The sequence below is a fragment of the Sus scrofa genome, chromosome 14 (genome assembly GCF_054392235.1).
Source record: "Sus scrofa isolate SSC_HxYL_T2T_F1_AM1 chromosome 14, Sscrofa_HxYL_maternal_Yorkshire_Landrace_v2.0, whole genome shotgun sequence".
NCBI classification, from domain to species: domain Eukaryota; kingdom Metazoa; phylum Chordata; class Mammalia; order Artiodactyla; family Suidae; genus Sus; species Sus scrofa.
In genome coordinates this window covers 51,554,020-51,579,079 of record NC_139396.1, presented here as the reverse complement: position 1 = coordinate 51,579,079, position 25,060 = coordinate 51,554,020, and the positions used below count along the sequence as shown (strand labels likewise).

At 41.9% G+C, this 25,060-nt stretch overlaps 1 protein-coding gene across 19 annotated transcripts in view; it reads right to left on the bottom strand.

The window, feature by feature from the left end:
* Window positions 1–25,060, bottom strand: part of CLIP1 (CAP-Gly domain containing linker protein 1) — a 147,537-nt gene that overhangs the window by 112,462 nt on the left and 10,015 nt on the right. For 5 of the 19 annotated variants that reach the window (XM_021072962.2, XM_021072968.2, XM_084996035.1 and 2 more), the window contains exon 1: window positions 18,199–18,443. The exons of the other annotated variants lie outside the window; for them this stretch is intronic. The gene's annotated coding sequence lies outside the window, so the exon portion shown is untranslated. Of the gene's footprint in view, window positions 1–18,198; window positions 18,444–25,060 lie in introns of those variants that run through there. 19 annotated transcript variants of the gene reach the window in all.

The window sequence follows — 25,060 nt, the reverse complement described above, 5'->3', positions numbered from 1 at the left end:
AAACAACCCCATCAAAAAATGGTCAGAAAATCTAAACAGACAATTCTCCAAAGAAGACACATGGGTGGCCAAAAAACATATGAAAAGAATGTTCAACGTCGCTAAGTATTAGAGAGATGCAAATCAAAACCACTCTGAGGTACCACCTTACACCAGCCAGAATGGCCATCATCAAAAAGTCTACAAACAACAAGTGCTGGAGAGAGTGTGGAGAAAAAGGAATCCTATTACACTGTTAGTGGGATTGTAAATTGGTGCAACCACTGTGGAAAATAGTATGGAGATTCCTCAGAAAACTAAACATAGAACTCCCATTTGATCCAGCAATCCCACTCCTGGGCATATATCCAGAGAAAACCACGACTCACAAAGACACATGAACTCCGATGTTCACTGCAGTACTATTCGCAATAGCCAAGACATGGAAACAACCTAAATGTCCATCGACAGAGGAGTGGCTAAAGAAGATGCGGCACATATACACACAATGCGATATTACTCAGCCATTAAAAAGAAAGAAATAATGGCATTTGCAGCAACATAGATGGACCTAGAAATTATCATGCTAAGTGAAGTCAGTCAGACAATGAGACATGAACATCATATGCTATCACTTACATGTGGAATCTAAAAAAAAGGACACAATGAACTTCTTTGCAGAATGGATACTGACTCACAGACTTTGAAAAATTTATGGTTTCCAAATGAGACCGTTTGAGGGAGTGGGGGGATGTGCTGGGGGTTTGGGATGGAAGTGCTATAAAACTAGATTGTGATGATCATTGTACAACTATAAATGTATTGAAATTCACTGAGTAATTTAAAAAAAAATTCTGCAGAGAAAGAAAAAAAACTGCTTTCACATAAGAATGTGATAAAGCACCTGATGAAGCTGAAAAATGAGTAATTTTTACTAAATTTGTACCTTGAGTAAGTGTCTTTTTAATACTCTTGAGTAACAAAACAGGAAGTCCACACAAAGACCTCTGCTGCACAGCACTGCTTAAGGATGCCTCAATGAAAAGCACATGTGTGACTGGGGTGCAAGCTCCATTAGCCACTTGGTTCATGGAACACTATTTCCCCCTTCAGAGGTCTGACTAAGGTTACCCAGACTTGGTATCCACAGACATCCTCTTGAAAATGAACTACGTGAGCTTGTTACTTCAAGGACAACAACGATTTGTTGACAATGATAAAAATTTAAGCTTTCAGAGTTTCTGCCTTGGCTCAACGGTAACAACCCCGCCTAGGATCCATGAGGACCAGGGTTCAATCCCTGGCCTCACTCTCGTTGTTGTGAGCTGTGGTGTAGGTCACATAGACACGGCTTGGATCCTGCATTGCTGTGGCTGTGGCATAGGCCAGCAGCTACAGCTCCATCTTACCCCTAGCTTGGGAACTTTCATATGCCTCGGGTACAGCCCTAAAAAGACCCCCCCAAAAAAATATCAAGTTTTCAAGAGACAGTTAGAATTTTAGAAAACATATCCTCTGCTGTGAGCTTAACAGCTTCTCAATACCACAGATTTTTCTGATGAGATTGATGGTATTAACAAATATAGTTTTTATATTGCAAAATGAAATGTACCAATATTTGGAAGATCTCATAACTCAGTAAGTCAATACTTTCCAACCAACAATGTATAATGTTACAAAATCTTTTATGGTAAAGGATTCATTCAAAGCACAAATTAGAACAATGAATTTTCATGCAACAAAAAAGTTCATTCCTATAGTTTGAGATTCCACCTTTAAGAAACTACAACCGGAGTTCCCGTCATGGCGCAGTGGTTAACTAATCTGACTAGGAACCATGAGGTTGCGGGTTCGGTCCCTGCCCTTGCTCAGTGGGTTAACAATTCGGCGTTGCCATGAGCTGTGGTGTAGGTCGCAGACATGGCTCAGATCCCGAGTTGCTGTGGCTCTGGCATAGGCTGGCAGTTATAGCTCCGATTAGACCCCTAGCCTGGGAAACTCCATATGCCGTGGGAGCGGCCCAAGAAATAGCAAAAAGACAAAAAGACAAAAAAAAAAAAAAAAAAAAAAAAAAAAAAAGAAACTATAACCTATGAATTTTTTGAGTAATATTAAAGAAGAAAATCCAGGGAGTTCCTTTTGTGGCTCAGTGGTTAACAAACCCAACTAGGATCCACAAGGATGCAGGTTCAATACCTGGCCTCAATCAGTGGGTTAAGGATCGGCATTGCCATGAGCTGTGGTGTAGGTCGCAGATGGGGCTCTGATTCTGAGTGCTGTGGCTGTGGGGTAGGTCAGCGGCAGCAGCTCTGATTTGATCCCTAGCCTGGGAATTTCCATATGCCATGCGTGCAGCCCTACAAAGCAAAAAAAAAAAAAAAGAATATTCATTAATTATCTGAAAATGCTCTTCCTTTCCTATAGGCCTATGTGAGGCCAATTTTCTTTATGTACTTCAACCAAAACAATGTGTCACTACAGATTAAATGCAGAAGTCATTCTTCCATTAAGCTTGTTTTCTTTCTTTCTTTTTTTTTTTTTTTTTGTCTTTTTGCCTTTTCTAGGGCCATTCCCGCCTCATATGGAGGTTCCCAGACTAGGGGTCTAATTGGAGCTGTAGCCACTGACCTACGCCAGAGCCACAGCAACTTGGGATCCGAGCCACATCTGCAACCTACACCACAGCTCACAGCAACACCGGATCCTTAACCCACTGAGCAAAGCCAGGGATCGAACCCGCAATCTCGTGGTTTCTAGTCGGATTTGTTAACCACTGAGCCACGGCAGGAACTCCTATTAAGCTTGTTTTCTGTTAAAGCCAGACATTTAGAGATTTGTAAAAATGTAAAACAATGCCACCTTCTAATTAAATTTTGTACTTTAGAAAATAGTCATGCTTTCTTTCTTTCTTTCGGGGGGAGGGGGCTGTACCCACAGCATGTGGAAATTCCCAGGCCAAGGACTGAAGCTGTGCCACAACAGTTACCCAAAACACAGGAGTGACAATGACAGATCCTCAACCACTAGGCCACCAGGGAACTCCAAAAATAGTTACTCTTCATTAAAGATTTATGTAATATGCAATGGGTTTATTTTTTTTAATGAATGAATTGTTTTTTGCTTTTTTTTTTTTTTCTTTTTTATGGAGGTTCTCAGGCTAGGGGTTCAATCAGAGCTATAGCTGCCGGCCACAGCCACAGCCACAGCAACATCAGATCCAAGCTGCATCTGTGACCTACACCACAGCTCACAGCAACGCCAGATCCTTAACCCACTGAGCAAGGCCATGGATCGAACCCGCAACCTCATGGTTCCTCGTCGAATTTGTTTCCGCTGGGTCACAGTGGGAACTTAATGAATTAATATTTTAAGCTTTAACTTATAATATGGTAAGTATCATAGATAATACCTACATAAATAAAAACTTTGGAGACTGCAGTAACTTTTTGTTTTTAATGGCTGCACCCGCAGTATATAGAAGTTCCCAGACCAGGGATTGAATCCAGGCCACAAATGTGACCTATGCTGGATACTTTAAGCCACTGCACCAGGCTGGGGATGGAACCTGCGCCTCCGCAATGACCCAAGCTGCTACAGTTGGATTCTTAAACCACTGAGCCACAGCAGGAACTCCAAGACCTCAGAAATTTTTAAGATTGTAAAGGAGTCCTAAGGAAAAAAGTTTGAGAACTGCTGCATTTTTGCTTTATATTTTGAATCACATAGGGCTTGCCAGATCAAAAAGGTTTCCAGAAGCATGTGCTTCTCATGCAGATAATTTTAGATTTAGATGCCAAGTTAGCAAGTACAGAATTTATTACTGTATTACCATTGTTACAGCACTTTGCTGGGGGTTATGGGATGTAAGAACCCCAAACTTACAATCTATAGGAAGACCAGATGTATACTCATAAAGGAACAAGAACCCAATGATGCATTAACATTGGGATACTTATATATTAAGACAGACATTTCTCTAAGGCAGATACCAGATGGACAAATCCTCTCAATCAGCACTTTTCAAAATGTGCAGCAGCAGCAGCATTGTGACATAGGAACTTACTAGAAATGCAAATTATTTGGGACCCTCCCCAAACCTACTGAAACTCTGGGGGTAGGGTCAGCTATCTGCATTTTCAGCCCTTTTGGTAATTCTGATGCTTAAGTCTGAGAAATGCTGCTAAATGACTGATACGATGATCAAAGGTTCACCTTCTCAATTCCATGCGCAGTAACGATCCACAGGAACGATTTCACAAGTACCCCTACAGAAGCCTTGGTGCTTTTACTCTATGGTTTTGTTTCAGGTTTGTCACCCAGCCTTGAATGCCTTATCCAAGCCTAGCTATTTTCATCTGCTGAAACCTTAGGGGCAAATTCAGGGATGCAGCCACCCACGCAACCTCCAATCCTCACCAATGACAATGTGTTCACCCTTCAATTTCCTATAGAACTGAGTCTGTAGCTCTTTCTTATCACTGAGCACACTGAGCTGGGTGTACAAAGTCTATAGATTCTACCGGACTATAAATGCCCTGGTGGGGGGAGAAAATGTGTTTTAGCCATCATTATATTTCCCATGGTACTTTATAAACAATGCTTACTCAATAAAAATGAGGAAAATGGTCTCAGCTGTTTAAATATTCAGTTGGGATATAGTCAGTATTTTAAAATAAAACCAGTTGGGATATACTCAGTATTTTTAAAAGTTTTATTTAGTGACAGAAAAATATAGGACACAGACCTCAGCTCAAAGAATTTATGATGTAGCTACAGAGGGAGGACTCACATCCATGAGAAATAACCAAGAATACAATGCAACTTATGAGAAACACCGAACCATGTGATACGATGGTCCTGGATGTGTTTTAGAAGATGGGAGGGCAGAGTAGACTGAGGCAGAAAGAAAAGGCTTCCACGGCAAGGCAGGATTTGAGTGGGGGGTCAAAGAAAACAACAGTGTCAGGTATTGGCAGTTGGGATTTTTTTTTTTTTTTTTTTTTTTTTTGGTCTTTTTGCCATTTCTTGGGCCGCTCCTGCAGCATATGGAGGTTCCCAGGCTAGGGGTCTAATCGGAGGTGTAGCTGCCAGCCTATGTCAGAGCCACAGCAACGCAAGATCTGAGCCATGTCTGCAACCTACACTACAGCTCACGGCAATGCCGGATCGTCAATCCACTGAGCAAGGGCAGGGATCGAACCCACAACCTCATGGTTCCTAGTCAGATTCGTTAACCACTGCGCCATGACAGGGAATTCCTGCGATTTTTTTAAAGACAGAGAAAAAATCTCTGAAAAGACGAAGGAGAAGGAAAGGTACAACATATGATTAAGAGTGAGAAGCTCAGTTTGGCTAACATTAAGGATTCTTGTAAGAATTGAGAAAGGTAAACGGAAAGGAGGCTTTAATGAGCCTTAGAAGATGGCCAATAAGCACATGAAAAATTGCTCAACATCACTGATTATTAGAGAAATGCAAATCAAAACTACTATGAGGTACCACCTCACATCAGTCAGAAGGGCCATCATTAATAAGTCTACAAATAACAAACGCTGGAGAGGGTAGAGAAAAGGTAACCCTCCTACACTGTTGGTGGGGATATAAACTGGTATAACCACTATGGAAAACAGTATGGAGATACCTCAGAAAACTAAATATAGAACTACCATATGGGAAGTTCCTGTGTGGTACAGCAAGTTAAGGATCCAGCATTGGTGCAGCTGTGGCACAGGTTACAACCGTGCCATAGGTTCGATTCCTGGCCAGGGAACTTCCACATGCCATGTATGTGACCTCCCAAAAAACAGAAAAAAAAAAAAAAAAAACTACCATATGGGAGTTCCTATCGTGGCACAGTGGTTAATGAATCCAACTAGAAACCACAAGGTTTTGGGTTCGATTCCTGGCCTTGTCCAGTGGGTTAAGGATCTGGCATTGCCGTGAGCTGTGGTGTAGGCTGCAGACGCAGCTCGGATCCCGCGTTGCTGTAGCTCTGGTGTAGGCTGGTCGCTACAGCTCCGATTAGACCCCTAGCCTGGGAACCTCCATATGCCAAGGAAGTGGCCCTAGAAAAGGTAAAAAGACAAAAAAAAAAAAGAACTACCATATGATCCAGCAAACCCACTCTTGGGCATATATCCGAACAAAACTTTCCTTGAAATAGACATATGCACCCGCATGTTCATTGCAGCACTATTCACAATAGCCACGACATGGAAACAACCTAAATGTCCATCAACAAATGAATGGATTAAAAAGATATGGTATATATATACATAGTGGAATACTACTTAGCCATAAAAAAGAACAAAATAATGCCATTTGCAGCAATATGGATGGAATAGAGACTCTCATTCTAACTGAAATAAGTCAGAAAGAGAAAGACAAATACCATATGATGTCAGTTATATCTGGAATCTAATACACGGCACAAATGAACCTTTCCACAGAAAAGAAAACTATGGACTTGGAGAACAGACTTGTGGTTGCCAAGGGGGAGGGGAACGGAGTGGGTTGGACTGGGAATTTGGTAGATGCAAACTATTGCCTTTAGAATGGATAAGCAATGATATCCTGCTGTATAACACGGGAACTATGTCTAGTCACTTATGATGGAGCATGATGGAGGATAATGTGAGAAAAAGAATGTATATATGTATGTGTGACTGGTTCATCTTGCTATAAGTAGAAAATTGACAGAACACTGTAAACCATCTATAATGGAAAAAATAAAAATCATTTAAAAAATAAATAAAAAGCCTTAGAGATCAACCCAAGAAATTTACTTGCTGTACACTTCAAATGAAAAGCCTCCCTTAAGATTCTACTGGCACAAAATGAAAGATGTCTAGAGTTCCCCTTAGGCCCTATATGTATTTTGCTTGTTCATGTTGGTTCTCTTAATGTAACCATCATCACCAAGCTAAGATTTAAACCAAAGGTTGGCAGCCTCTTTCCAGAGACATGCCTAGTCTTTATTCACTACCGCTATGGGTGCTGGTAACAGATCAGGGCTGCCAGGACAGGTCTTAAATTTCAGAGAAGAACCATGAACACAAGAAGATGATGATTAAACCACAAACAAAAAGAAAGGTGCTCATCTAAAACCCTTCAACTATAATAGAAAAAGTAAAAATCTTAAAAATAAATAAATAAAAATAAATAAAACCCTTCAGATAACAACTTAGCAAGGGTAAACTTGGAGAAGCTGTAAACACCACTGAACCCATACAAGACAAATTCCAGGCTTTTCTACTACTCTTCAGACTGCAGGAGGGAAGATCAGATATTCCACAGGCCACTCGGCCTTGGTAACTTTCCATATCCTACCATAAATTGCTCGTTCCAGTTTCTAAGTCAGGTTGAAAGCTAAATATTCTAGGTCCAATATAGTAGCTGTTAGCTACATGCACTATTTAAACTTAACTTTAAATTATTTTAAAATGAGGAGTTCCGACTGTGGCACAATGGGATCAGTGGTATCTTGGAAGCACTGGGACGCAGGTTTGATCGCGGGCCTGGCACAGTGGGTTAGGGATCCAACACTGCCGCAGCTGCGGCTCAGGTCACAACTATGGCTTGGATCTGATTCCTGGCCTGGGAACTCCCTGTGCTGTGGGGCGGCCAAAAAAGAAAAATAAATAAATAAATACTCTTGAAATGAGATAAAGTTAAAAAATTCAGTCCCTCAATCACACCAGCCACATTTCAAGTGCTGAACAGCCATAAAACATAGAAAATAATTTCCACCACCACAGAAAGTTCCACTGGACAGCACTATTCTAGAACCTCCTTTGTCCAGGGACCATCTACCTGTCAAACGGACAGTGTCCTTCAAACCTGAGGAAATGGTTAGTTTATATAATAAAACTACTTTGGTCAAGTTATTTTCAACTCTTCTTTTAGAAATAACGTTCGCACGTTATTAGTGACCCAGAGCGACAGTGACCGTCTCAGTCCCTCAAATGCACTTCATTAGACTTGGCTCTTAAAATGCTACTAGCTATTTCCAAAATGTGAATCCAAAAACGTCAAAAATATAATAATAGGCAACTACGGAACACAGCAACAATGTATCCTAGGCGCACAGGTCAATTCCAAGAGTTTCAAAAAGTATTTATTAATGGCTTATCACTGTAATTAATGAACAATACCTCCCTAGATGAATGAACTTAGGTTCTGGTGCCTTTTTTTCTTTTCTTTTTTGGTCTTTTTAGGGCCGAACCTGCAGCATATGAAAGCTAGGGGTGAAATCAGAGTTACAGCTGCTGGCCTACACCACAGCCATAGCAACTGGGGATCCAAGCCACATCTCTGACCCACACCACAGCTCATGGCAACACCAGATCGTTAACCCACTGAGTGAGGCCAGGGATCGAACTCTCATGCTCATGGATACTAGTCGGGTTCATTTCCACTGAGCCATAAGGAGAACTTCTTTTCTTCTTTTTTGGCCGCTCCTTTAACTTCATGAAGTTCCTGAGCCGGGGATCAGATAGGAGCTGCAGTTTCGACCTACTTGCAGCTGTGGCAACACTGGATCCTTAACCCATTGTGTCAGGCCAAGGAAGGAACCTGTGTCCCAGCACTCCAGAGATTGCAGCTGATCCCGTTGTGCCACAGCGGGGACTCCTTATTTATTTTTGAAAGTCAGTTATATTATTTTATAATCCCACTTTCCAAACTATACCTAGAATTCTTTATTTACAACTCTAACTGATGCCATAGTTCCAATATTTTTTTGAGCCAAAAGCTGTTCGTAAAGTGTTTATCTCTAGAACCACTCACTTCTCAACAGTCAAAAATAACTCCTGTTTGACTCATAACATCCTCAAGAGGGAAATGTGGAGAGACATCTACTTCTAAGCACTAATCATGTACCAGGGGAAGGCCTCCTTCTGTCTGAAAGGTTTACATTTCCACCCCAAACCAGGAAGTTTTACTGCCAAACATCAATACTAGAGGAACGTTTTTTTCTTGTTTTGTTTTGTTTCTCTGTAACCTACAGATTTTAAGAGACAAAAAACCAGGCCTGAAATAAACAAAAATTTCCAACTAGATTAATAGCTTGCTTCTGTGATTTAACATCAAGATCTGATCTAAATAACAAATATAAAAAGGCAAAATATTAACTTCAGGGAAGCAAATAACCTTAAAAGATCTATCCTCTTTGGTTGCGTTTTTTTGGGGGGGGGGTTGTTTTTTTGTTTGTTTTTATCTTTTTAGGGCCACACCCACGGCATATGGAGGTTCCCAGGCTAGAGGGCTAATCAGACTATAGCTGCCAGCCTACACCACAGCCACAGCAATGCCAAATCCAAGCCGTGTCTGCGACCTACACCACAGCTCACGGCAACGCCAGAGCCTTAACCCACTGAGCAAGGCCAGGGATCAAACTCGCAACCCACGGCTCCTAGTTGGATTCATTTCTACTACTCCACGACGGGAACTCCCTCTTTGGTATTTCTAAAAAAAGAAGTATGCATTGTATGTCTTGAGAATGTCAGCTTTACAGAAAGTTGAGATTTCAAAGCAGGACCATTCTTTCGCCCAGCAAAATAAACACCTTCTCCCCTCTATGAAATCAAGCATTGGTACACATTTGTCTAGTGTGCTGGGTACTGGGAAATACCAACATTTGGGGAGGTTTTGTGAAATCAAAACAATGTTGGGACATAGAAAGCATCACAAATATTAGCTATTATTAATTCTAAGGATCCAAGCACTGTATTTTCCTTTCCGATATAACCTCTCTCGATACAAGTTACTGGAGAGGAAATTACATACAAATCAATCTCCCATTCTAAACAAACAAATTTTCAGAGGGTGAAGATACAGTTCAAGACGACAGCGTTTTCAAAACATAAAACACAGACTTATTGCTGTTACTCCTTTTAAAAATCAATTTCAAAAGCAATTACCTGTCATCTGCCTCATAAAGGTAAGAATGTTGAAAACATCCAAATAACAAAAAATGTTACTTGTAGTAAATAACGATAGTGGGTTAGTTACCAGGACCTTGAAGAGGAGGAAAAAAAAGACCCTAGGAATGAAGCCCAAGTTCAGAGGTGGTACTACTCACACTTTATGCAAGACACAAAGAGCTGTTACTGTCCAGCCATCCCACGAAAGTACCAGAGTGTCATTTCAAAAGGCCTCCAGGATCACCGTTCATCTGCTAATACCCACTCTCATTCAGTCCCCATCCTCATAACCCCTCCACCAAAGAGGTCTTGCAAAGGAAACAGGAATTCAAGAGTTAAAGATTCAGTTCTACGCTCCCTGTGTAACTATATATAAACATATAAACAGAAATATTTTCAATAGTGAAAACTGACCTAAAGCAGTTAAAAATTGCCCCCATCGCTAAAACTGATTTTAAATTGGCAATTTCAAGTATCTACAACCTAAGTGCACAGGATGACTCATTTCTTAAAATCTGTCTTAAAGGAGCTTCCACTGTGCCACAGTGGGTTAAGGATCTGGTGCTTCCAGAGCTGTGGCGTAGGTTGCAACTACAGCTCGGATTCGATCCCTGGCCTGGGCACTTCCACATGCCAAGGGTGCAGACAAAAAAAAAGAAGAAGAGAAGACATCCCAGTTAAAGAGACAGACACATTTGGCACATTTGGCAGGGAACAGACCTAGCGAATCTAAAAAGGGCTCCTAGGAGTTCTCCTGTGGTGCAGGGTTAAGGATCTGGCACTGTCATTTCAGCAGCTTGGGTGGCTGCTGTGGCGTGGGTTCAATCCCTGGCCGAGGAACTTCTGCATGCCATAGGCGCAGCCAAAATATTAAAAATAAATTAAAAAGAACTCCTATGAGTTCCTGTCGTGGCTCAGTGGTTAATGAACCCAAGTAGGAACCATGAGGTTGTGGGTTCGATCCCTGGCCTTGCTCAGTGGGTTAAGGATCCGGCGTTGCCATGAGCTGTGGTGTAGGTCGCAGACACGGCTCGGATCCCGCGTTGCTGTGGCTCTGGTGTAGGCTGGCAGCTACAGCTCCGATTAGACCCTTAGCCTCGGAACCTCCATATGCCACGAGAGCGACCCTAAAAATGGCAAAAAGACAAAAAAAAAAAAAAAAAAAAAGAACTCCTAGTCTCAAAGAAAGTAAATATTTTAAGACTCTAGGTCATATGTGTTTAGGAAAATAGGAACATATGACTGTTACAGAGGGGAAAATTAGAGAACACATAAGACAATGCTTCACATACAGATGGCCAACAGGCCACATGAAAAGATACTCAACATCACTAATTATAAGAGATATACAAATCAGGACTACCGTGAGGTGGCCTAGCAGTTAAGGTTCAGTTGTCACTGCTATGGATCTATTTTACTTCCTGGCCCAGAATGCTGGTGCAGCCAAAGAAATAAAAAATAAAAAATAACTACAGTGAGCTCCACCTCACACCAGGCAGAATAGCTTTCATTTTATTTTACTATTTTATTTTATCTTGCTTTTTAGGGCTGCACCCACGGCATATAGAAGTTCCCAGGCCAAGGGTTAAATCGGAGCTACAGGTGCCAGCCTATACCACAGCCACAGCAACACGGGATCTGGGCTATGTCTGCAACCTACACCACAGCTCATGCCAAGGCCAGATCCCCTACCCACTGAGTGAGGCCAGGGATCAAACCTACATCCTCATGGATACTAGTCAGATTTACTTCCAGAGCACCACAATGGCCATTATTAAAAAGTCTACAAATAACAAATGCTAGAAAGGATGCGGAGTAAAGGGAACCTTCCTACACCATTGGTAGGAATGTAAGGTAGTGCAACCACTATGGAAAACAGCATGGAGGTTCCTTAAAAAAACTAAAAACAGGGTTGTCATATGATCCAGCAATCCCACTCCTGGGGTATATATCTGGACAAAATTGTAATTCAAAAAGATCCAGGTACCCCTAGGTTCATAGTAGCACTATTCACAATAGCCAAGACATGGAAACAACCCAAATCTCCACTGACAAATGAATGGACAACAAAGATACGATAATATATACAATGGAATACTACTCAGCCACAAAAAAGAATTTACAGCAACATGGATGGACCTAGAGATTCTCATACTAAGTGAGGTCAGAAAGACAAATATTATATGGTATCACTTATATGTGGAATCTGAAATACATCACAGGGAGTTCCTGTCATGGCACAGTGGAAACGAATCTGACTAGAAACCACGAGGTTGCCGGTTCCATCCCTGGCCTTGCTCAGTGGCTTAAGGATCCAGTGTTGCCGTGAGCTGTCGTGTAGGTCGCAGACATGGCTTGGATCTAGCTTTGCTGTGGCTGTGGTGTAGGCTAGCAGCTACAGCTCCGATTGAACCCTTAGCCTGGGAACCTCCATATGCCGAGGGTGTAGCCCTAAAAAGACAAGAACGACAAAAAAAAAAAAAAAAAAAAAAAAAAAAAAAAGAAGAAGCTAAAATACATCACAAATGAACTTACCTATGAAACAAAAACAGACTCAGAGAACAGACTTGCAGTTGCCAAGGGGAGAGGGGTTTGGGAGGGATGGACTGGGAGTTTGAGATTAGCAGAAGCAAACTCTTAAATATGGGATGGATAAACAACAAGGTCCTACTGTTAGCACAGAGAAACCACAATGGAAAAGAATATGAGAAAGAATATATATAACTGAATCACTTCGTTCTACAGCAGAAATTAACACAACATTATAAATCAACCATACTTCAATAAAATAAGTTTTTAAAAAAATAAAAATCAGAGTTCCCACTGTAGCACAAGGGGATCTTCAGCATCTTGGGAGCAATGGGACACATGTTCAATTCCCAATCCAGGACATTGGGTTAAGGATCCAGCATTGCCACAGCTGCAGCTGAGGGCTGAGGTCGCAACTACATCTGGGATCTGATCTCTGGCCCAACAATTCCATATGCCGCAGGGTGGCCAGAAAAGAAAAAGAAAAAAAGAAGGAGTTCCCATCATGGTGTAGCAAAAACGAATTTGACTAGGAACAACAAGGTTGCGAGTTTGATCCCTGGCCTTGCTTAGTGAGTTAAGGATCCTGCATTACCGTGAGTGGTGGTGTAGGTCGCAGACACAGCTCAGATCCTGCATTGCTGAGGCTGTAGTGTAGACCTGCAGCTGTAGCTCTGATTTGACCCCTGGCCTGGGAACCTCCATATGCCATGGGTGTGGCCCTAAAAAGACAAAAAATAAAAATAAAAAAATAAGACAAAATAAAAATAGGCCTTCCCTTGTGGCACAGTGGATTAAGGATCTGGTGTTGTCACTGCAGCAGCTGGGGTTGCTGCTGTGGCATGGGTTCAGTCCCTGGCCCAGGAACTTTCACATGCTACAGGCATAGCCAAAAATGGAATTAAATTAAATTATAATAAAAAGAGGTCCACTTCAAAAATGGGGATGCTTAGTCTCTAAGATAATGACATGCTTTGCTCGGAGGAAGGTACAGAGGAAGCAATTACAACCCCCAAATTTTTTGCCACATAATCTTTCAACTTAAACTCACAGAATCAAACTTAGGAAAGGGGTCAATATCTTACATAAAATAGAAGGGAATAATTTATCAGGTGCTTGCACCCAGCACATAGGAACACAAGGTTCTTTTTTTAATTTACTTTTTATTTTTTGCTTTTTAGGGCCGCATCCACGGCATATGGAGATTCCCTGGGTAGGGGTCTAATCGGAGCTACAGCTGCCGGCCTACACCACAGCCACGCCAGATCCAAGCTGTGTCAGATCCAAGCCGAATCTGCTATCTACACCACAGCCCATAGCAACGCCAGATCCTTAACCCATTGAGTGAGGGCAGGAATCAAACCTGCAACCTCATGGTTCCTAGTTGGATTCATTTCTGCTGTGCCATGACAGGAACTCCAGAACACAGGTTCTTAAAGTCTTTGTTTAAAGGATGACAACATTTTTTTTTTTTTTTTGGCCACACTAGTGGCATATGGAAGTTCCCCTGGCAAAGGATCAAATCTGAACCATGGATTGAATCTAAGCCACAGCTGTGACCTACACCACAGCTGTGGCAATGCCAGGTCCTTAACCACTATGCCACAACAGGAACTCCAGAAGAACAATTCTTTTTTTTTTTTTTGTCTTTTTTTTTGCCATTTCTTTGGCCGCTCTTGAGGCATATGGAGGTTCCCAGGCTAGGGGTTGAATCGGAGCTGTAGACACTGGCCTACGCTAGGGCCACAGCAAGGTGGGATCCGAGCCGCGTCTGCAACTTACACCACAGCTCATGGCAACGCCGGATCGTTAACCCACTGAGCAAGGGCAGGGACTGAACCCGCAACCTCATGGTTCCTAGTCGGATTCGTTAACCACTGCGCCATGACGGGAACTCCCAGAAGAACAATTCTCTCTCTCTTTTTTTTTTTTTATTACTCAAACGAATTTATCACATCTGTAGTTATATAATGATCATAACAATCTGATTTCACAGGACAGAAGAACAATTCTTAAGAAAATAGTATTATGTATTAACCCTAAGACGAGAATTCTGGATATTTGTGTGAACCAACATCTTTTCTTCCAACTCCAACTAAAACAAGTTGCAAAAATATGTTCAAAACCAAAATGGTGACAACTTCTCAATTGTAACACATCAGAATTTAGGGCTCTGGGTCATAAATAACTTACACCACTGAGAAACAAGTCTATTCATTCCAAAGGGTTACTTGTCTAATGCTGCAAATACATTTTCACAGAACAAAAATGTTATGTTTATTTGTAGCGAACAGGAAAATTGATAGCAAATTTCATAATAGAGAGAGCTACTGGTTAACCACATACCCATTCACACAGTAAAATACTTGTGCTCTACTATTTTATTTTCTTTTTTTTTTTTTTTTTTTTTTTTTTGTCTTTTGTCTTTTTAGGGCCGCACCTGCGGCATACGGAGGCTCCCAGGCTAGGGGTCGAATCAGAGCTGTAGCCACTGGCCTACTCCAGAGCCACAGCAATGCTGGATCCAAGCTGCGTCTGCGACCTACACCACAGCTCACAGCAACGCCGGATCCTTAACCCACTGAGCAAGGCCAGGGATTGAACGCAAAACCTCATGGTTACTAGTCGGATTTGTTAACCACTGAGCCACAACAGGAACTCCCTGTTTTCTGTTTTTAAATATCCTGCCAAAGGATATATTTTTTTCTTTGGCTGTGCCTATGGCATGAGGAAGTTCCTGGGACAGGGATCAAACCCATGGCACAGCAGTAATCAGAGCCACTGCAGTGAAAATGCCAGGTTCCTAACCCCCTGAGCCACAGGGGAACTCCCAGAGGATATTTTAAAAGTGATTTTATCATTATAAAATCATTATACTCTTTTCCAATAAAATATAGAGGGTTCAATGTCAATGTTTTTACTTTTTATCTACCCAAGTTGCAGAAAAGTCAACACAAATCTAGCAAATGATACAAACTGATACCTCATGATGTCTGTAGAATCCGGCCAGGCCTCAACTCATATCCTGGCAGAAGTTGGGAAAACATTTTGAGCAATCCTGGCTGTGAAGTCATGATGATGACATCACAAATAAAAATTCTGATGATGGTGGGCCTCTAGGTGCAACCTAGCCACTTGAAAAAAAAAAAACCACAAGGTTCTGGAGTTCTGGTCGCAGCTCAGTGGTTAAGAACCAAACTAGTACCCATGAGGACATGGGTTTGATCCCTGGCCTCATTCAGTGGGTTAAGAATACGGCATTGCCATGAGCTGTGGTATAGATCGCAGACATGGCTTGGGTCTGGCATTGCTGTGGCTGTGGTGTAGGCCAGCAGCTACAACTCTGATTCGACCCCTCTGGGTACCTCCATATGTCACAGGTAAAGCCCTAAAAAGACAAAAAAAAAAAAAAAAAAAAACTAAACAAGGTTCTGTACCCCTGAATCTGGAGCTGATGTCTCAAAAAATGCGCCTGCTCCCAGGAAATTATCTTCCCATGTGAAAATAAAACAGTATTCTCCACTACTGACCAGCACAGGCAACACAGGTAAGAGGAGAAAAGTACCTCCACCTAAGTATTCAGCTCACCACGAGGAATGTGTTTTTATATAGTTCAAGTTTGCAAGTTTTTTTGTTTGGTTGTTTTGTTTTGGCCACACCTGCAACATGTGAAAGTTCCTGGGCCAAGGATCAAACCCATACTACAGCAGCAACCCAAGACATTAGAGTGACAATACTGAATTCTCAACATGCTGCGCCACAAGGGAACTCCTGAGTTTGCAAGTTTTTATTTCAGTTCAGTTTCAAGCACCTTTTCTTAGCATTCTCTCCTGGAAAATTAAGCTATATTTAAGAATTCTGAAAACTGAGTAGGAAGTAAGTTATAAACTTAAAATGTCACTTCAGCCTTGTCACTCTACTACATTGCTAACTTCCAATCCCAATATTTATTCTATTTAGTAAGGGAGTGAGGATTACAATGTGTGAGCCAGAAGTTCATTTTGAAAATGCCGGAAGTACAAAGGCTCACCACAGCTCCACAATAGTGTATCTTTGCTAAGAAAAGCCAAAACTGCCAATTGTTGTCATTGTTGTGTTTTCCCCCTGCACCTTCAATGAGTTCTGAAATTTGCAAGCCAGCACAGAATAAGAATTAGTGACATTTTATTGTTATTTCCAAGGGGTAAAACACTCAAATTGGAAGGAAATGTAACAAAGGATTAATAATAATTATCTCTAGGTGATGGGATTATCAGTCATTTCAATACCTCCTTTTATGTTTTCCTGGGTTTCTCAAACTTTATTTGATACACAGTATACTTTAACAAGTTGGAAAAAATTGTAATGCTTTTTTTTTTTGCATCACAGTACTTCAACCAAGGAGTACGGAAGACCCTACTGAAACATGAAACCAGCACAACAGGCCAGTGTAAGCACTGAGATTTAGTATCCACAGAGAATGGCGAAGCATCACCAAGCCAACTTAGTACACTTCACTAAGACTGACTGTATGTAAAATAAGGCTGAAGTGAATTGATAAGTGTTCAAGAGTTAGGGGACAGTGCTACTCTCTCTACTTTCCTAAATGTTTGAAAATATTCTATAATAAAAAAGGTTTTACTGTAGAAGGTATTTTAGAAATATCCCAACCCCATCTTCTTCCTCAGCCTTCATAACCTCAAAATAGCTATAGCAATTTACAGAAACAAGAGGTTCCTCAAAACAAGCAGTTCCCCAAAACAAGCATGGTGTCAATTATGTCCAAATGAAAAGGATTAATATTCTCCATAATTCTCTCGATTTCTGAAGGTTTTGTTTACTCTTCCTTGTTATTTTGTGGGGGTTTTTTGTTGCTGTTTTATTATTTTTTAGGGCTGCACCTGCGGCATATGGAAGTTCCCAGGCTAGGGTTTGAATTGGAGTTGCAGCCACCAGTCTCCGCCACAACCACAGCCACACCAGATCTGAGCCTCGTCTGCAATCTGCACCACAGCTCATGGCAATGCCAGATCCTTAACCCACTGAGCAGGGCCAGGGATGGAACCCTTGTCCTCATGGATACTAGTCGGGTTTGTTACCACTGAGCCACAATGAGAACTCCTGTTTCGCCATCATTTTTGTTTACTGTTACTAAAAAAAAGTATGAAAAGAGAGTTAGCTCAGAAACACCTGGATTCCATCCCAGCTGAATGACCTTAAACTAGTATTTAATCCCTTCCTGGACCTCAGCATCCTTACCTATAACCTAAGGATACTCATTAATAAATAAGGTCAGTTTCTGACTCCGTCCTTTGGTAGTTCTACTGTTTTGAATTTAAATTCAAACTCCCTAAGTGAAAGTGCAATGATACAAAAGTGAAAGGAAAGCAACTGTGACTCAAACTTTGCCAAAGTAAGAGTACTCTGCCATCAGCAAAGACAGAACCACGTCTGATAAGATCAGCCCCAACAAGTGCAGCGTCTCCTGGCACTCTTGGAGTGGCACAGTGCCAAGGTGAATCACATCTCCATACTCAGCCCCTTCACAGTCCATTTCACCCCATCAGCAAAACGAAAACACTCTTTTATTTACTAAATCTGGAAATTCTACTGGGAGGCAAAGGAAAGTTGAAGAATTTGCAATGAATTTAACCTGCCAGGAGAGGGAGTTTGGCACTGAGCCTCCAGAAACAGGCTGCCTGTGACAGCCAAGTGGCCACCTGGTTTCCCCTCCACCCTGCTGGGTGACCACGAGGGGATCAAGCACCAGACAGGCTGAGTGACTTACCTGTAGACAGCTGGGCTCTGAGCTCCCTTCTAATCCTAAAACGTTAAAAGTCCACACGCTTAATAACAGAGGTAAAGAAGTTCTCAGAGTGATGGAACGTCCACTTTAAGAAAACAGATGTTTCTGAAGTTGTTTTTCAAGTCAAGCTAAAGAGAAAAAGTCAAAGGCTGTGTTCTAATGTCATGTTCCTGAATTTGGGAGGTTCATTCACAGCTTTCTCCCGTCCCCTGAAGTCATGGTTATGTAAGCGTCTGTTGTGTGCTGTGTCACTTGCTGTCCCCCACCCCCAACATGGGAGATGCCCTGTAACCTGAGCTCCTGCACTTCAGCCGCTGAAAACACTTACACAACACTCTGGTTGCTTTCCAAACTGACTTACATTTCTACTAAAGAAAAGCAAGTCATTCCATTTTTTCCCACCTTTCAGTTTCGGTCACACTGATATTTCTGTACATACGTAAAACGCAAGTAAAGTTGAAGACCATTTACATGTTTTCTTCAACTCCTGAGCAAAGCAAGGAAGGTCAACTATTTCGACTGCACAGAAAGCTATCAAAACCTAACAAATAAGCTGATCAGCTTGCCCGGGGCCAAGTAAAAAACACCTCATCTCCCAGCTGAACTGAGCTTAAGGTCCTTGTATAGGAACTGCACAGTCATGCCTGTTTATACACCCAAGGCCTATATTCCTCTGCTCCACAAGGCACATCCCCACAAAGAAGGGTTTCCGGGGGACACAGGAAATGACTCTAGAAGAACACGGGCAGACCCATCACCTCCTTGCAGGGTCTTTTCTGACTACACTTCCTGCCCTGTCTCCTCCTTCTCTGGACTGTGCAGCCTTCTATTACTGAATGATGAATCATACACTCACCCCTCTGGTGGTATGCACATCATGCTATGACTAAGTTTCTCATGGTCAGGGATAAAATTTTTCTTTGCACCCAATGGGCCTGAAAAAGTATTTAGTACACAGAGTTCAACAAAGTACTGAACTGGAGTTCTCCTGTGACGCAGCAGGTTAAGGATCTAGTGTTGTCACTGCAGCGCCTCGAGTTGTTGCTGTGGCGGGGGTTCAGTTCCTGGCCCCAGAACTTCCACATACCACAAGTGTGGCAAAAAAAAAAAAAAAAAAAGTCCTAAACTGACTCAACAAAACAAGAACCCCCTGGAGTTCCCGCTGCAGTGTAATGGGTTAAGAACCTGACTGCAGCAGCTTGGGTCACTGCAGAGGCAGGGTTCAGTCCCTGATCTGGTACAGTGGGTTAAAGGATCTGGCATAGCAGCAGCTGCAGCTCAGTTTCAATCCCTGGCCCTGGAACTTCCATATACCAAGGGTATGAACATAAAAAGAAGAATAAAAGAAGCATTTACAGTAAGAGGATCTTTAAAACACCTAGTTGACAGGGATACATAATGTATAAAGAAGCCCTGCTTATAGCACAAGGCATTGCCCAGTAAAGCTGATAGCTCAACGAAATGAGTTGAAAACACACCCACGCAAAACTCAAAGCAAAGTACAGAGATCGAGTTACTGATGAAAATTTAATAAGTGTGTCTCAAGATACAAGAAAGGAAACTGAGAGGTAGTGACTGGCAGATTTAAGGGCAAGGGAGCAGGAGGTAGCATTTCAAATACAAAGAAGGGAGTGAAAGCATCGTTCTACTGAAGTGGCATCACGCTTAGCTGCCTCTGTCCTTCCCATCACAGGAAGCCAACACAGAGTCAAAGAAGGGTGGGATAAGAACATGCAGAAAGACAAGCCTGGAAACTGGAGAGAAAACCAACAGGAGAGAAAGAGAGGCTAAGGATGGATTGCACTATCAGTTGTTTCTTACCCATCTGTTATTTTTTCCCCTAAACTTCGGTAAATTGACTTTGACTTAGAAACAGACGAGTGACTATAATTTAAAATGAAAGGGAGGTCCCTGGTAGTCTAGGGGTTAAGAGTCCTCCACTGTCACTGCTGTGGCTCAGGTTCAATCCCTGGCCTGGGAAGTTCTCCATGCCTTGGGCAAAGCCAAAAAATAAAAAAATAAAAACTTAAGACCCAGGGAAAAAAAGTATTGTCCCTTGGAGCTCCCGTTACAGTTCAGGGGGTTAAGAATCTGACTAGTATCCATGAAGCTGTGGGTTTGATCCCTGGCCCTGCTCAGTGCGTTAAGAATCCAGCATTGCTGCGAGCTGTGGCACAGGTCACAGATGCGGCTCAGATCTGGCATTGCTGTGGCACAGGCCAATAGAAGCAGCTCCAATTTGAGCCCCTAGCCTTGGAACTTCTGTATGCCACAGGTGCGGCCAAGAAAGAAAGAAAAGAAGAAGAAAAAGCACTCTCCCATGTTTTAACATCTGGGAAACTTGTCAGTCTACTAAATGAAGACACAGAGTACTCCATGGGGATGGAGAAAGGAGCATCTCCTCCAGGGCAGGGTATCTGGCCAGCAGAGTGTTCAATGTTCAACATGCAGCAACTGATGATGAGTGACGTGAGGCCACTTAAGGTCATCCTGAGGTTCTGGCCTCCCAGAAGCTGGCCCCCTTGACCACAGAGAAAATGTGTGTGATGTCACCAAACACAGTTCAGTGCACAGGCCACCAAAGAGCCACTGCTTCACATCAGCACAGTAACAAGTGAGATAAACTAGAGAAGAGGAAGCAGCAGACTTCAGTTTTAGCAGCAACTAAGTTGTTGGTTTAAAGGGTAAAAGGATAAAATCTTAAACGCGAGAGCTAATTTGGCTAAGACTGGGTGATGATAGAAAGGGAAAATCCAAATGGCCCATCTCCAGCAGAGCATTCCAATTCTCAGGAATACTGGAAAAATTAACTGGGGAGAAAGGTCACACTGCCCTCTCAGAAATAAACACACACACGAAGTGAGAGAAAACGAGAGAATCCATCTTCCAGAGAGCTCTGTCCTTGTCAGGGGTATGCCTAAGAGGGTGGGGCCGTGTCTCAAACTTGCTTAGGAAGCTACAGCATCTGAAAACAGTGGTGTTCTTAAGAGGATACCATGAAATATTGAGATGGACAGAGCCTAAAACATCTACGGTCACAGTAGCAAGAGACTAAGATTACATTAAGAAGCCCTATACAAGGTGAAAAATGATTGATATCCACTGTTCGTTTTAAAATTTCTGATATAAACTGGAAAAGGCAGTGTCTTAGTCTGCTTGAAGATCACTAGCACTCTCCAAAGACCACCTGGCTAAAGAAGCAGCCCCTTCTAAGGATGGAAAGTTGCCTGATGCCGCTCTCACAGTTCATTCAAGTTATTTTGGTGCTGCATTTGATAAATTTACAGTTAACCCACAAGCTGAAGACAGAGCTAGTAATAATTTATGTTTGTGGCATGCTAAATGCATACTTTTCAGCAATCTTTAAGCATGGCACACACACACACAAAAATAATGTAAATTAGAGGGAGGGAAAAGGAAAGGTAGGAGACACAGGTAGAATCAAAAGGTGAAAAACACAAACATGAACTCGGAGCCACTGGTCAGTACTTCTGTTCAGCCCCGCATCCACTAAGTTTACTGCCCTGTTTTTACAGGATTTACTTACACTAACTCAGAATAAGAGTACTAGCAGCCACTCTTCAAAAGCATGGTCCTGACTGTCTCCACTTCCAACAAAGAATCATTTTTTATTGACTTCGGGTCAGGGTGCCTTTCATCTGGTAGACTGCTTAACATACACCTATCCAACCTTAAAGCTGTGTCCTTTTTTAAAAATTCCACTGTCAACTATATTCATAACACCAATAGATTCTCAAAGATTTCCAACCAGAGCCCATCAAGTGTTCTTTCAAATCTGTGGTCCAGTCACTACCCAGTGATGACATCGAGAAGTGTGACAACTCTGGATGGACTGCTTGGTGGCTGGAAGTCTTGGAGGAAATACTGGTGTTTAGGAAGAGTCCAGGAGGCATAATTCTGGGTCTTCTTCAGCCTCTGTCCCTGTGTTGTACTAGAGGACCACTAAGATCTGTTTTCACTGATACTTATCTACATATGCAAGTATTTATATATATTTCATATACAATCTATGTAAACAGGCCAGACTCAAACAGCTTGAAAATCAACACAAAGATTTAAAACACAAACAGCTCTGGAGTTCCTGTTGTAGCTCAGCGGTAATGAACCCAACTAGTACACATGAGGTTGCGGGTTCGATCCCTGACCTGGATCAGTGGGTTAAGGATCTGTCATTGCTATGAGCTGTGATATAGGTCACAGATGTGGCTCAGATCTGACATTGCTGTAGCTGTGGTATAGTCTGGCACCTGCAGTTCCAGCTCCAATTCAACCCCTAGCTTAGTAACTTCCATATACCCTGGGCGCAGCCCTAAAAAGACAAAAAAATAAAAAATAAAAAAAAACCCACAAACGACTCATTTCTAGCTAGGATAAAGTACATAAAATGAAAGTAAAGAGTGTAGTCACTGTTTGTTTAAAGGGATCAGTGTGAAAAGCCCACTTAGACACTAAAGGGCTGACACAAGCCAGGAAGGGTCAGAAAATTAATTAGCTCCCTAATTCATACAATGCTACAAGGGAGCTGTACTTCCAATTCTAACTGATAGAACCCTTACAGAGCAATTTATAAAGTCAGCCTATCTACCCAAAGTGTTGACTTGAGAATACCACACAATAAGATGCTGAAGGTAAATAGAAAGTTTTACATCTTCTCATCAAAGTCAGAAGCAGAATGTTAAATGATTAAAGACTCAGTTTAGGAAGTTTTCCAAACAGAGTCAGGCCCAGGATGTCAGTAGACAGACAGAATCCCTTGAAAAATTTTTCTGTGCTTGAAAATTGCATGTTTTTAAAACCTGAAGTGTATATGACATAGGACTCAATCAAGTTGTACTCCGCGTTTCCAAGTCTACAGCAGTTTTTAAAAGGAGGGGGAGGGTGCCAAAACCCAAGCAAGGCAAAGAGGGCTGGAGCATTAGACACTTGTTTTCAAGACCAAACGCTGAGCCATGATGCATCAGCCTGCAATTATGAGTGTCTTTGTATAGCTCAGTTTGAGTGAGGATTTATTTTCTGTTCCTGTTACTTAGACAAGTAGAAAACAAGTGGCCTCCCAAAGTTCCTTCATCTGCAAAAGAATTTTTCTTAAAAGGAGGGGCGTGTGTAAAGCTGAATCACTTGAGCTATTCTGCTCATTTACACAAGTTTCTGCAAAATTCCTGTGCCTCTGTGTAACTCTGATACCACCAGCCTAGAGACAGATCTTAAAAGGAACTGAAATTACCAGGCCTGGTTAGTATCTCCCAGAAGAACTTACTTAATAGGTCAGCAGCAGTCAATTACACTAATGTGTGAAAAGGAGCAAATGTGCTGAATATAGCATCATAAAATTTTAGAATCAGAAGAGACCTGCAATCTAGTTCAACTTCCTCATTTTACCACTGAGGAAATGGCTTCTAAAAGGTGAAATCACTCGTTAAGGTCACAGTTACTGAACAGTCTAGGACTTAAACCCCACTCTCCAATTTAAAGACTCCTAAACTGTGCTGCTGAATAAAAGTTTCTGATCTGTTATAAAAAGCCCCCGAGATGAATGAGTCAATCTCGAGGCAAGTTAAAACTTGCTTCCCCTCCCAGTCTCCACAAAGGAATAAGAGTAGGCATATTTTCACTTGCCCTTAAACACATTGCCCATACGAAAGCAAACGCACACCAACTGCTTGTTCTTAACAGGAAAAGGACATAAAGACAACTCACAGAAAAAAATCAATGGCTTCCTTACTGGTTTTTTGGCCTTCTTTTGAAAATGTTCTTGTTTTACTTTGTAAATGAGCAAACAGAACAGATGCAGGTTTTAGATCACATGGGAAAAAGAACCACATTTCTCTTTTCACAATACTGAAAGATACTCGGCTGTTTCGAATTCATTCACAAGTCCCTAAGACAGTTTTCCCTAAAACCTTCCTAGATGCTGTAAATAGAAACTAGGAATTGGCCTCATCTGGTCCTTAACACTCAACTTCATTGTTGGTCATTTTTTTTACCTGTGTAGGTAATTCACACAGACACAAAGAAGTTCTACCAGACCTCAGACACAAAGAAGTCCCTTTTAATGAAACTGTGGGAAATAAAACTGACAAACATGTAAGAGGGCCTGAAGTTTGCCAAGACCTTGGCAAGGCACAAGGTCTGACATGAGGAGCACGAGTTACTTCTCTGTGCTGAATATTTAGCTCCTCATAAATTACAGATCTTCAGTGAAAGCTGTTCATTAACAATGTGCCCTTCAGTAGTGGCAAGGCACTCCTACTCAAATTAACTTTCTAAAACATGGCAAGAAGAAAGGTTTGCATTTCCTGGGAACCTCCATTTGCTATGGGAGCAGCCCTCAAACAGACAAAAAATAATAATAATAATTAGTAAATTCAGCAACAAAAAAAACCCAATTCAAAACTCAGCAAAGAACTTCAATAGACATGTCTTCAATGATGCACAAAAGCACATGAAAAAGAATCTCAACATCGGTATCATTAAGGAAATGCAAATCAAAACTACAGTGAGATAAAACCTCATACCCATTAAGATGGCTACTATCAAAAACAAACGAATAAACCAAAAAAAAAAAAAAAACATTAGGTGTTCCCACTGTGGCACAATGGGATCAGTGGCATCTCTGCAGAGGCTGGACGCAGGTGTTTTTTGGCTTTTTTTTTTTTTATCTTTTTAGGGCTGCACTCAGGCATGTGAAGGTTCCCAGGCTAAGGGTCCAATCAGAGCTGTAGCTGCCGGCCTATGCCACAGCCACAGCAACTCGGGATCTGAGCCATATCTTCGACCTACACCACAGCTCATGGCAAACGCCAGATCCTTAACCCACTGAGCA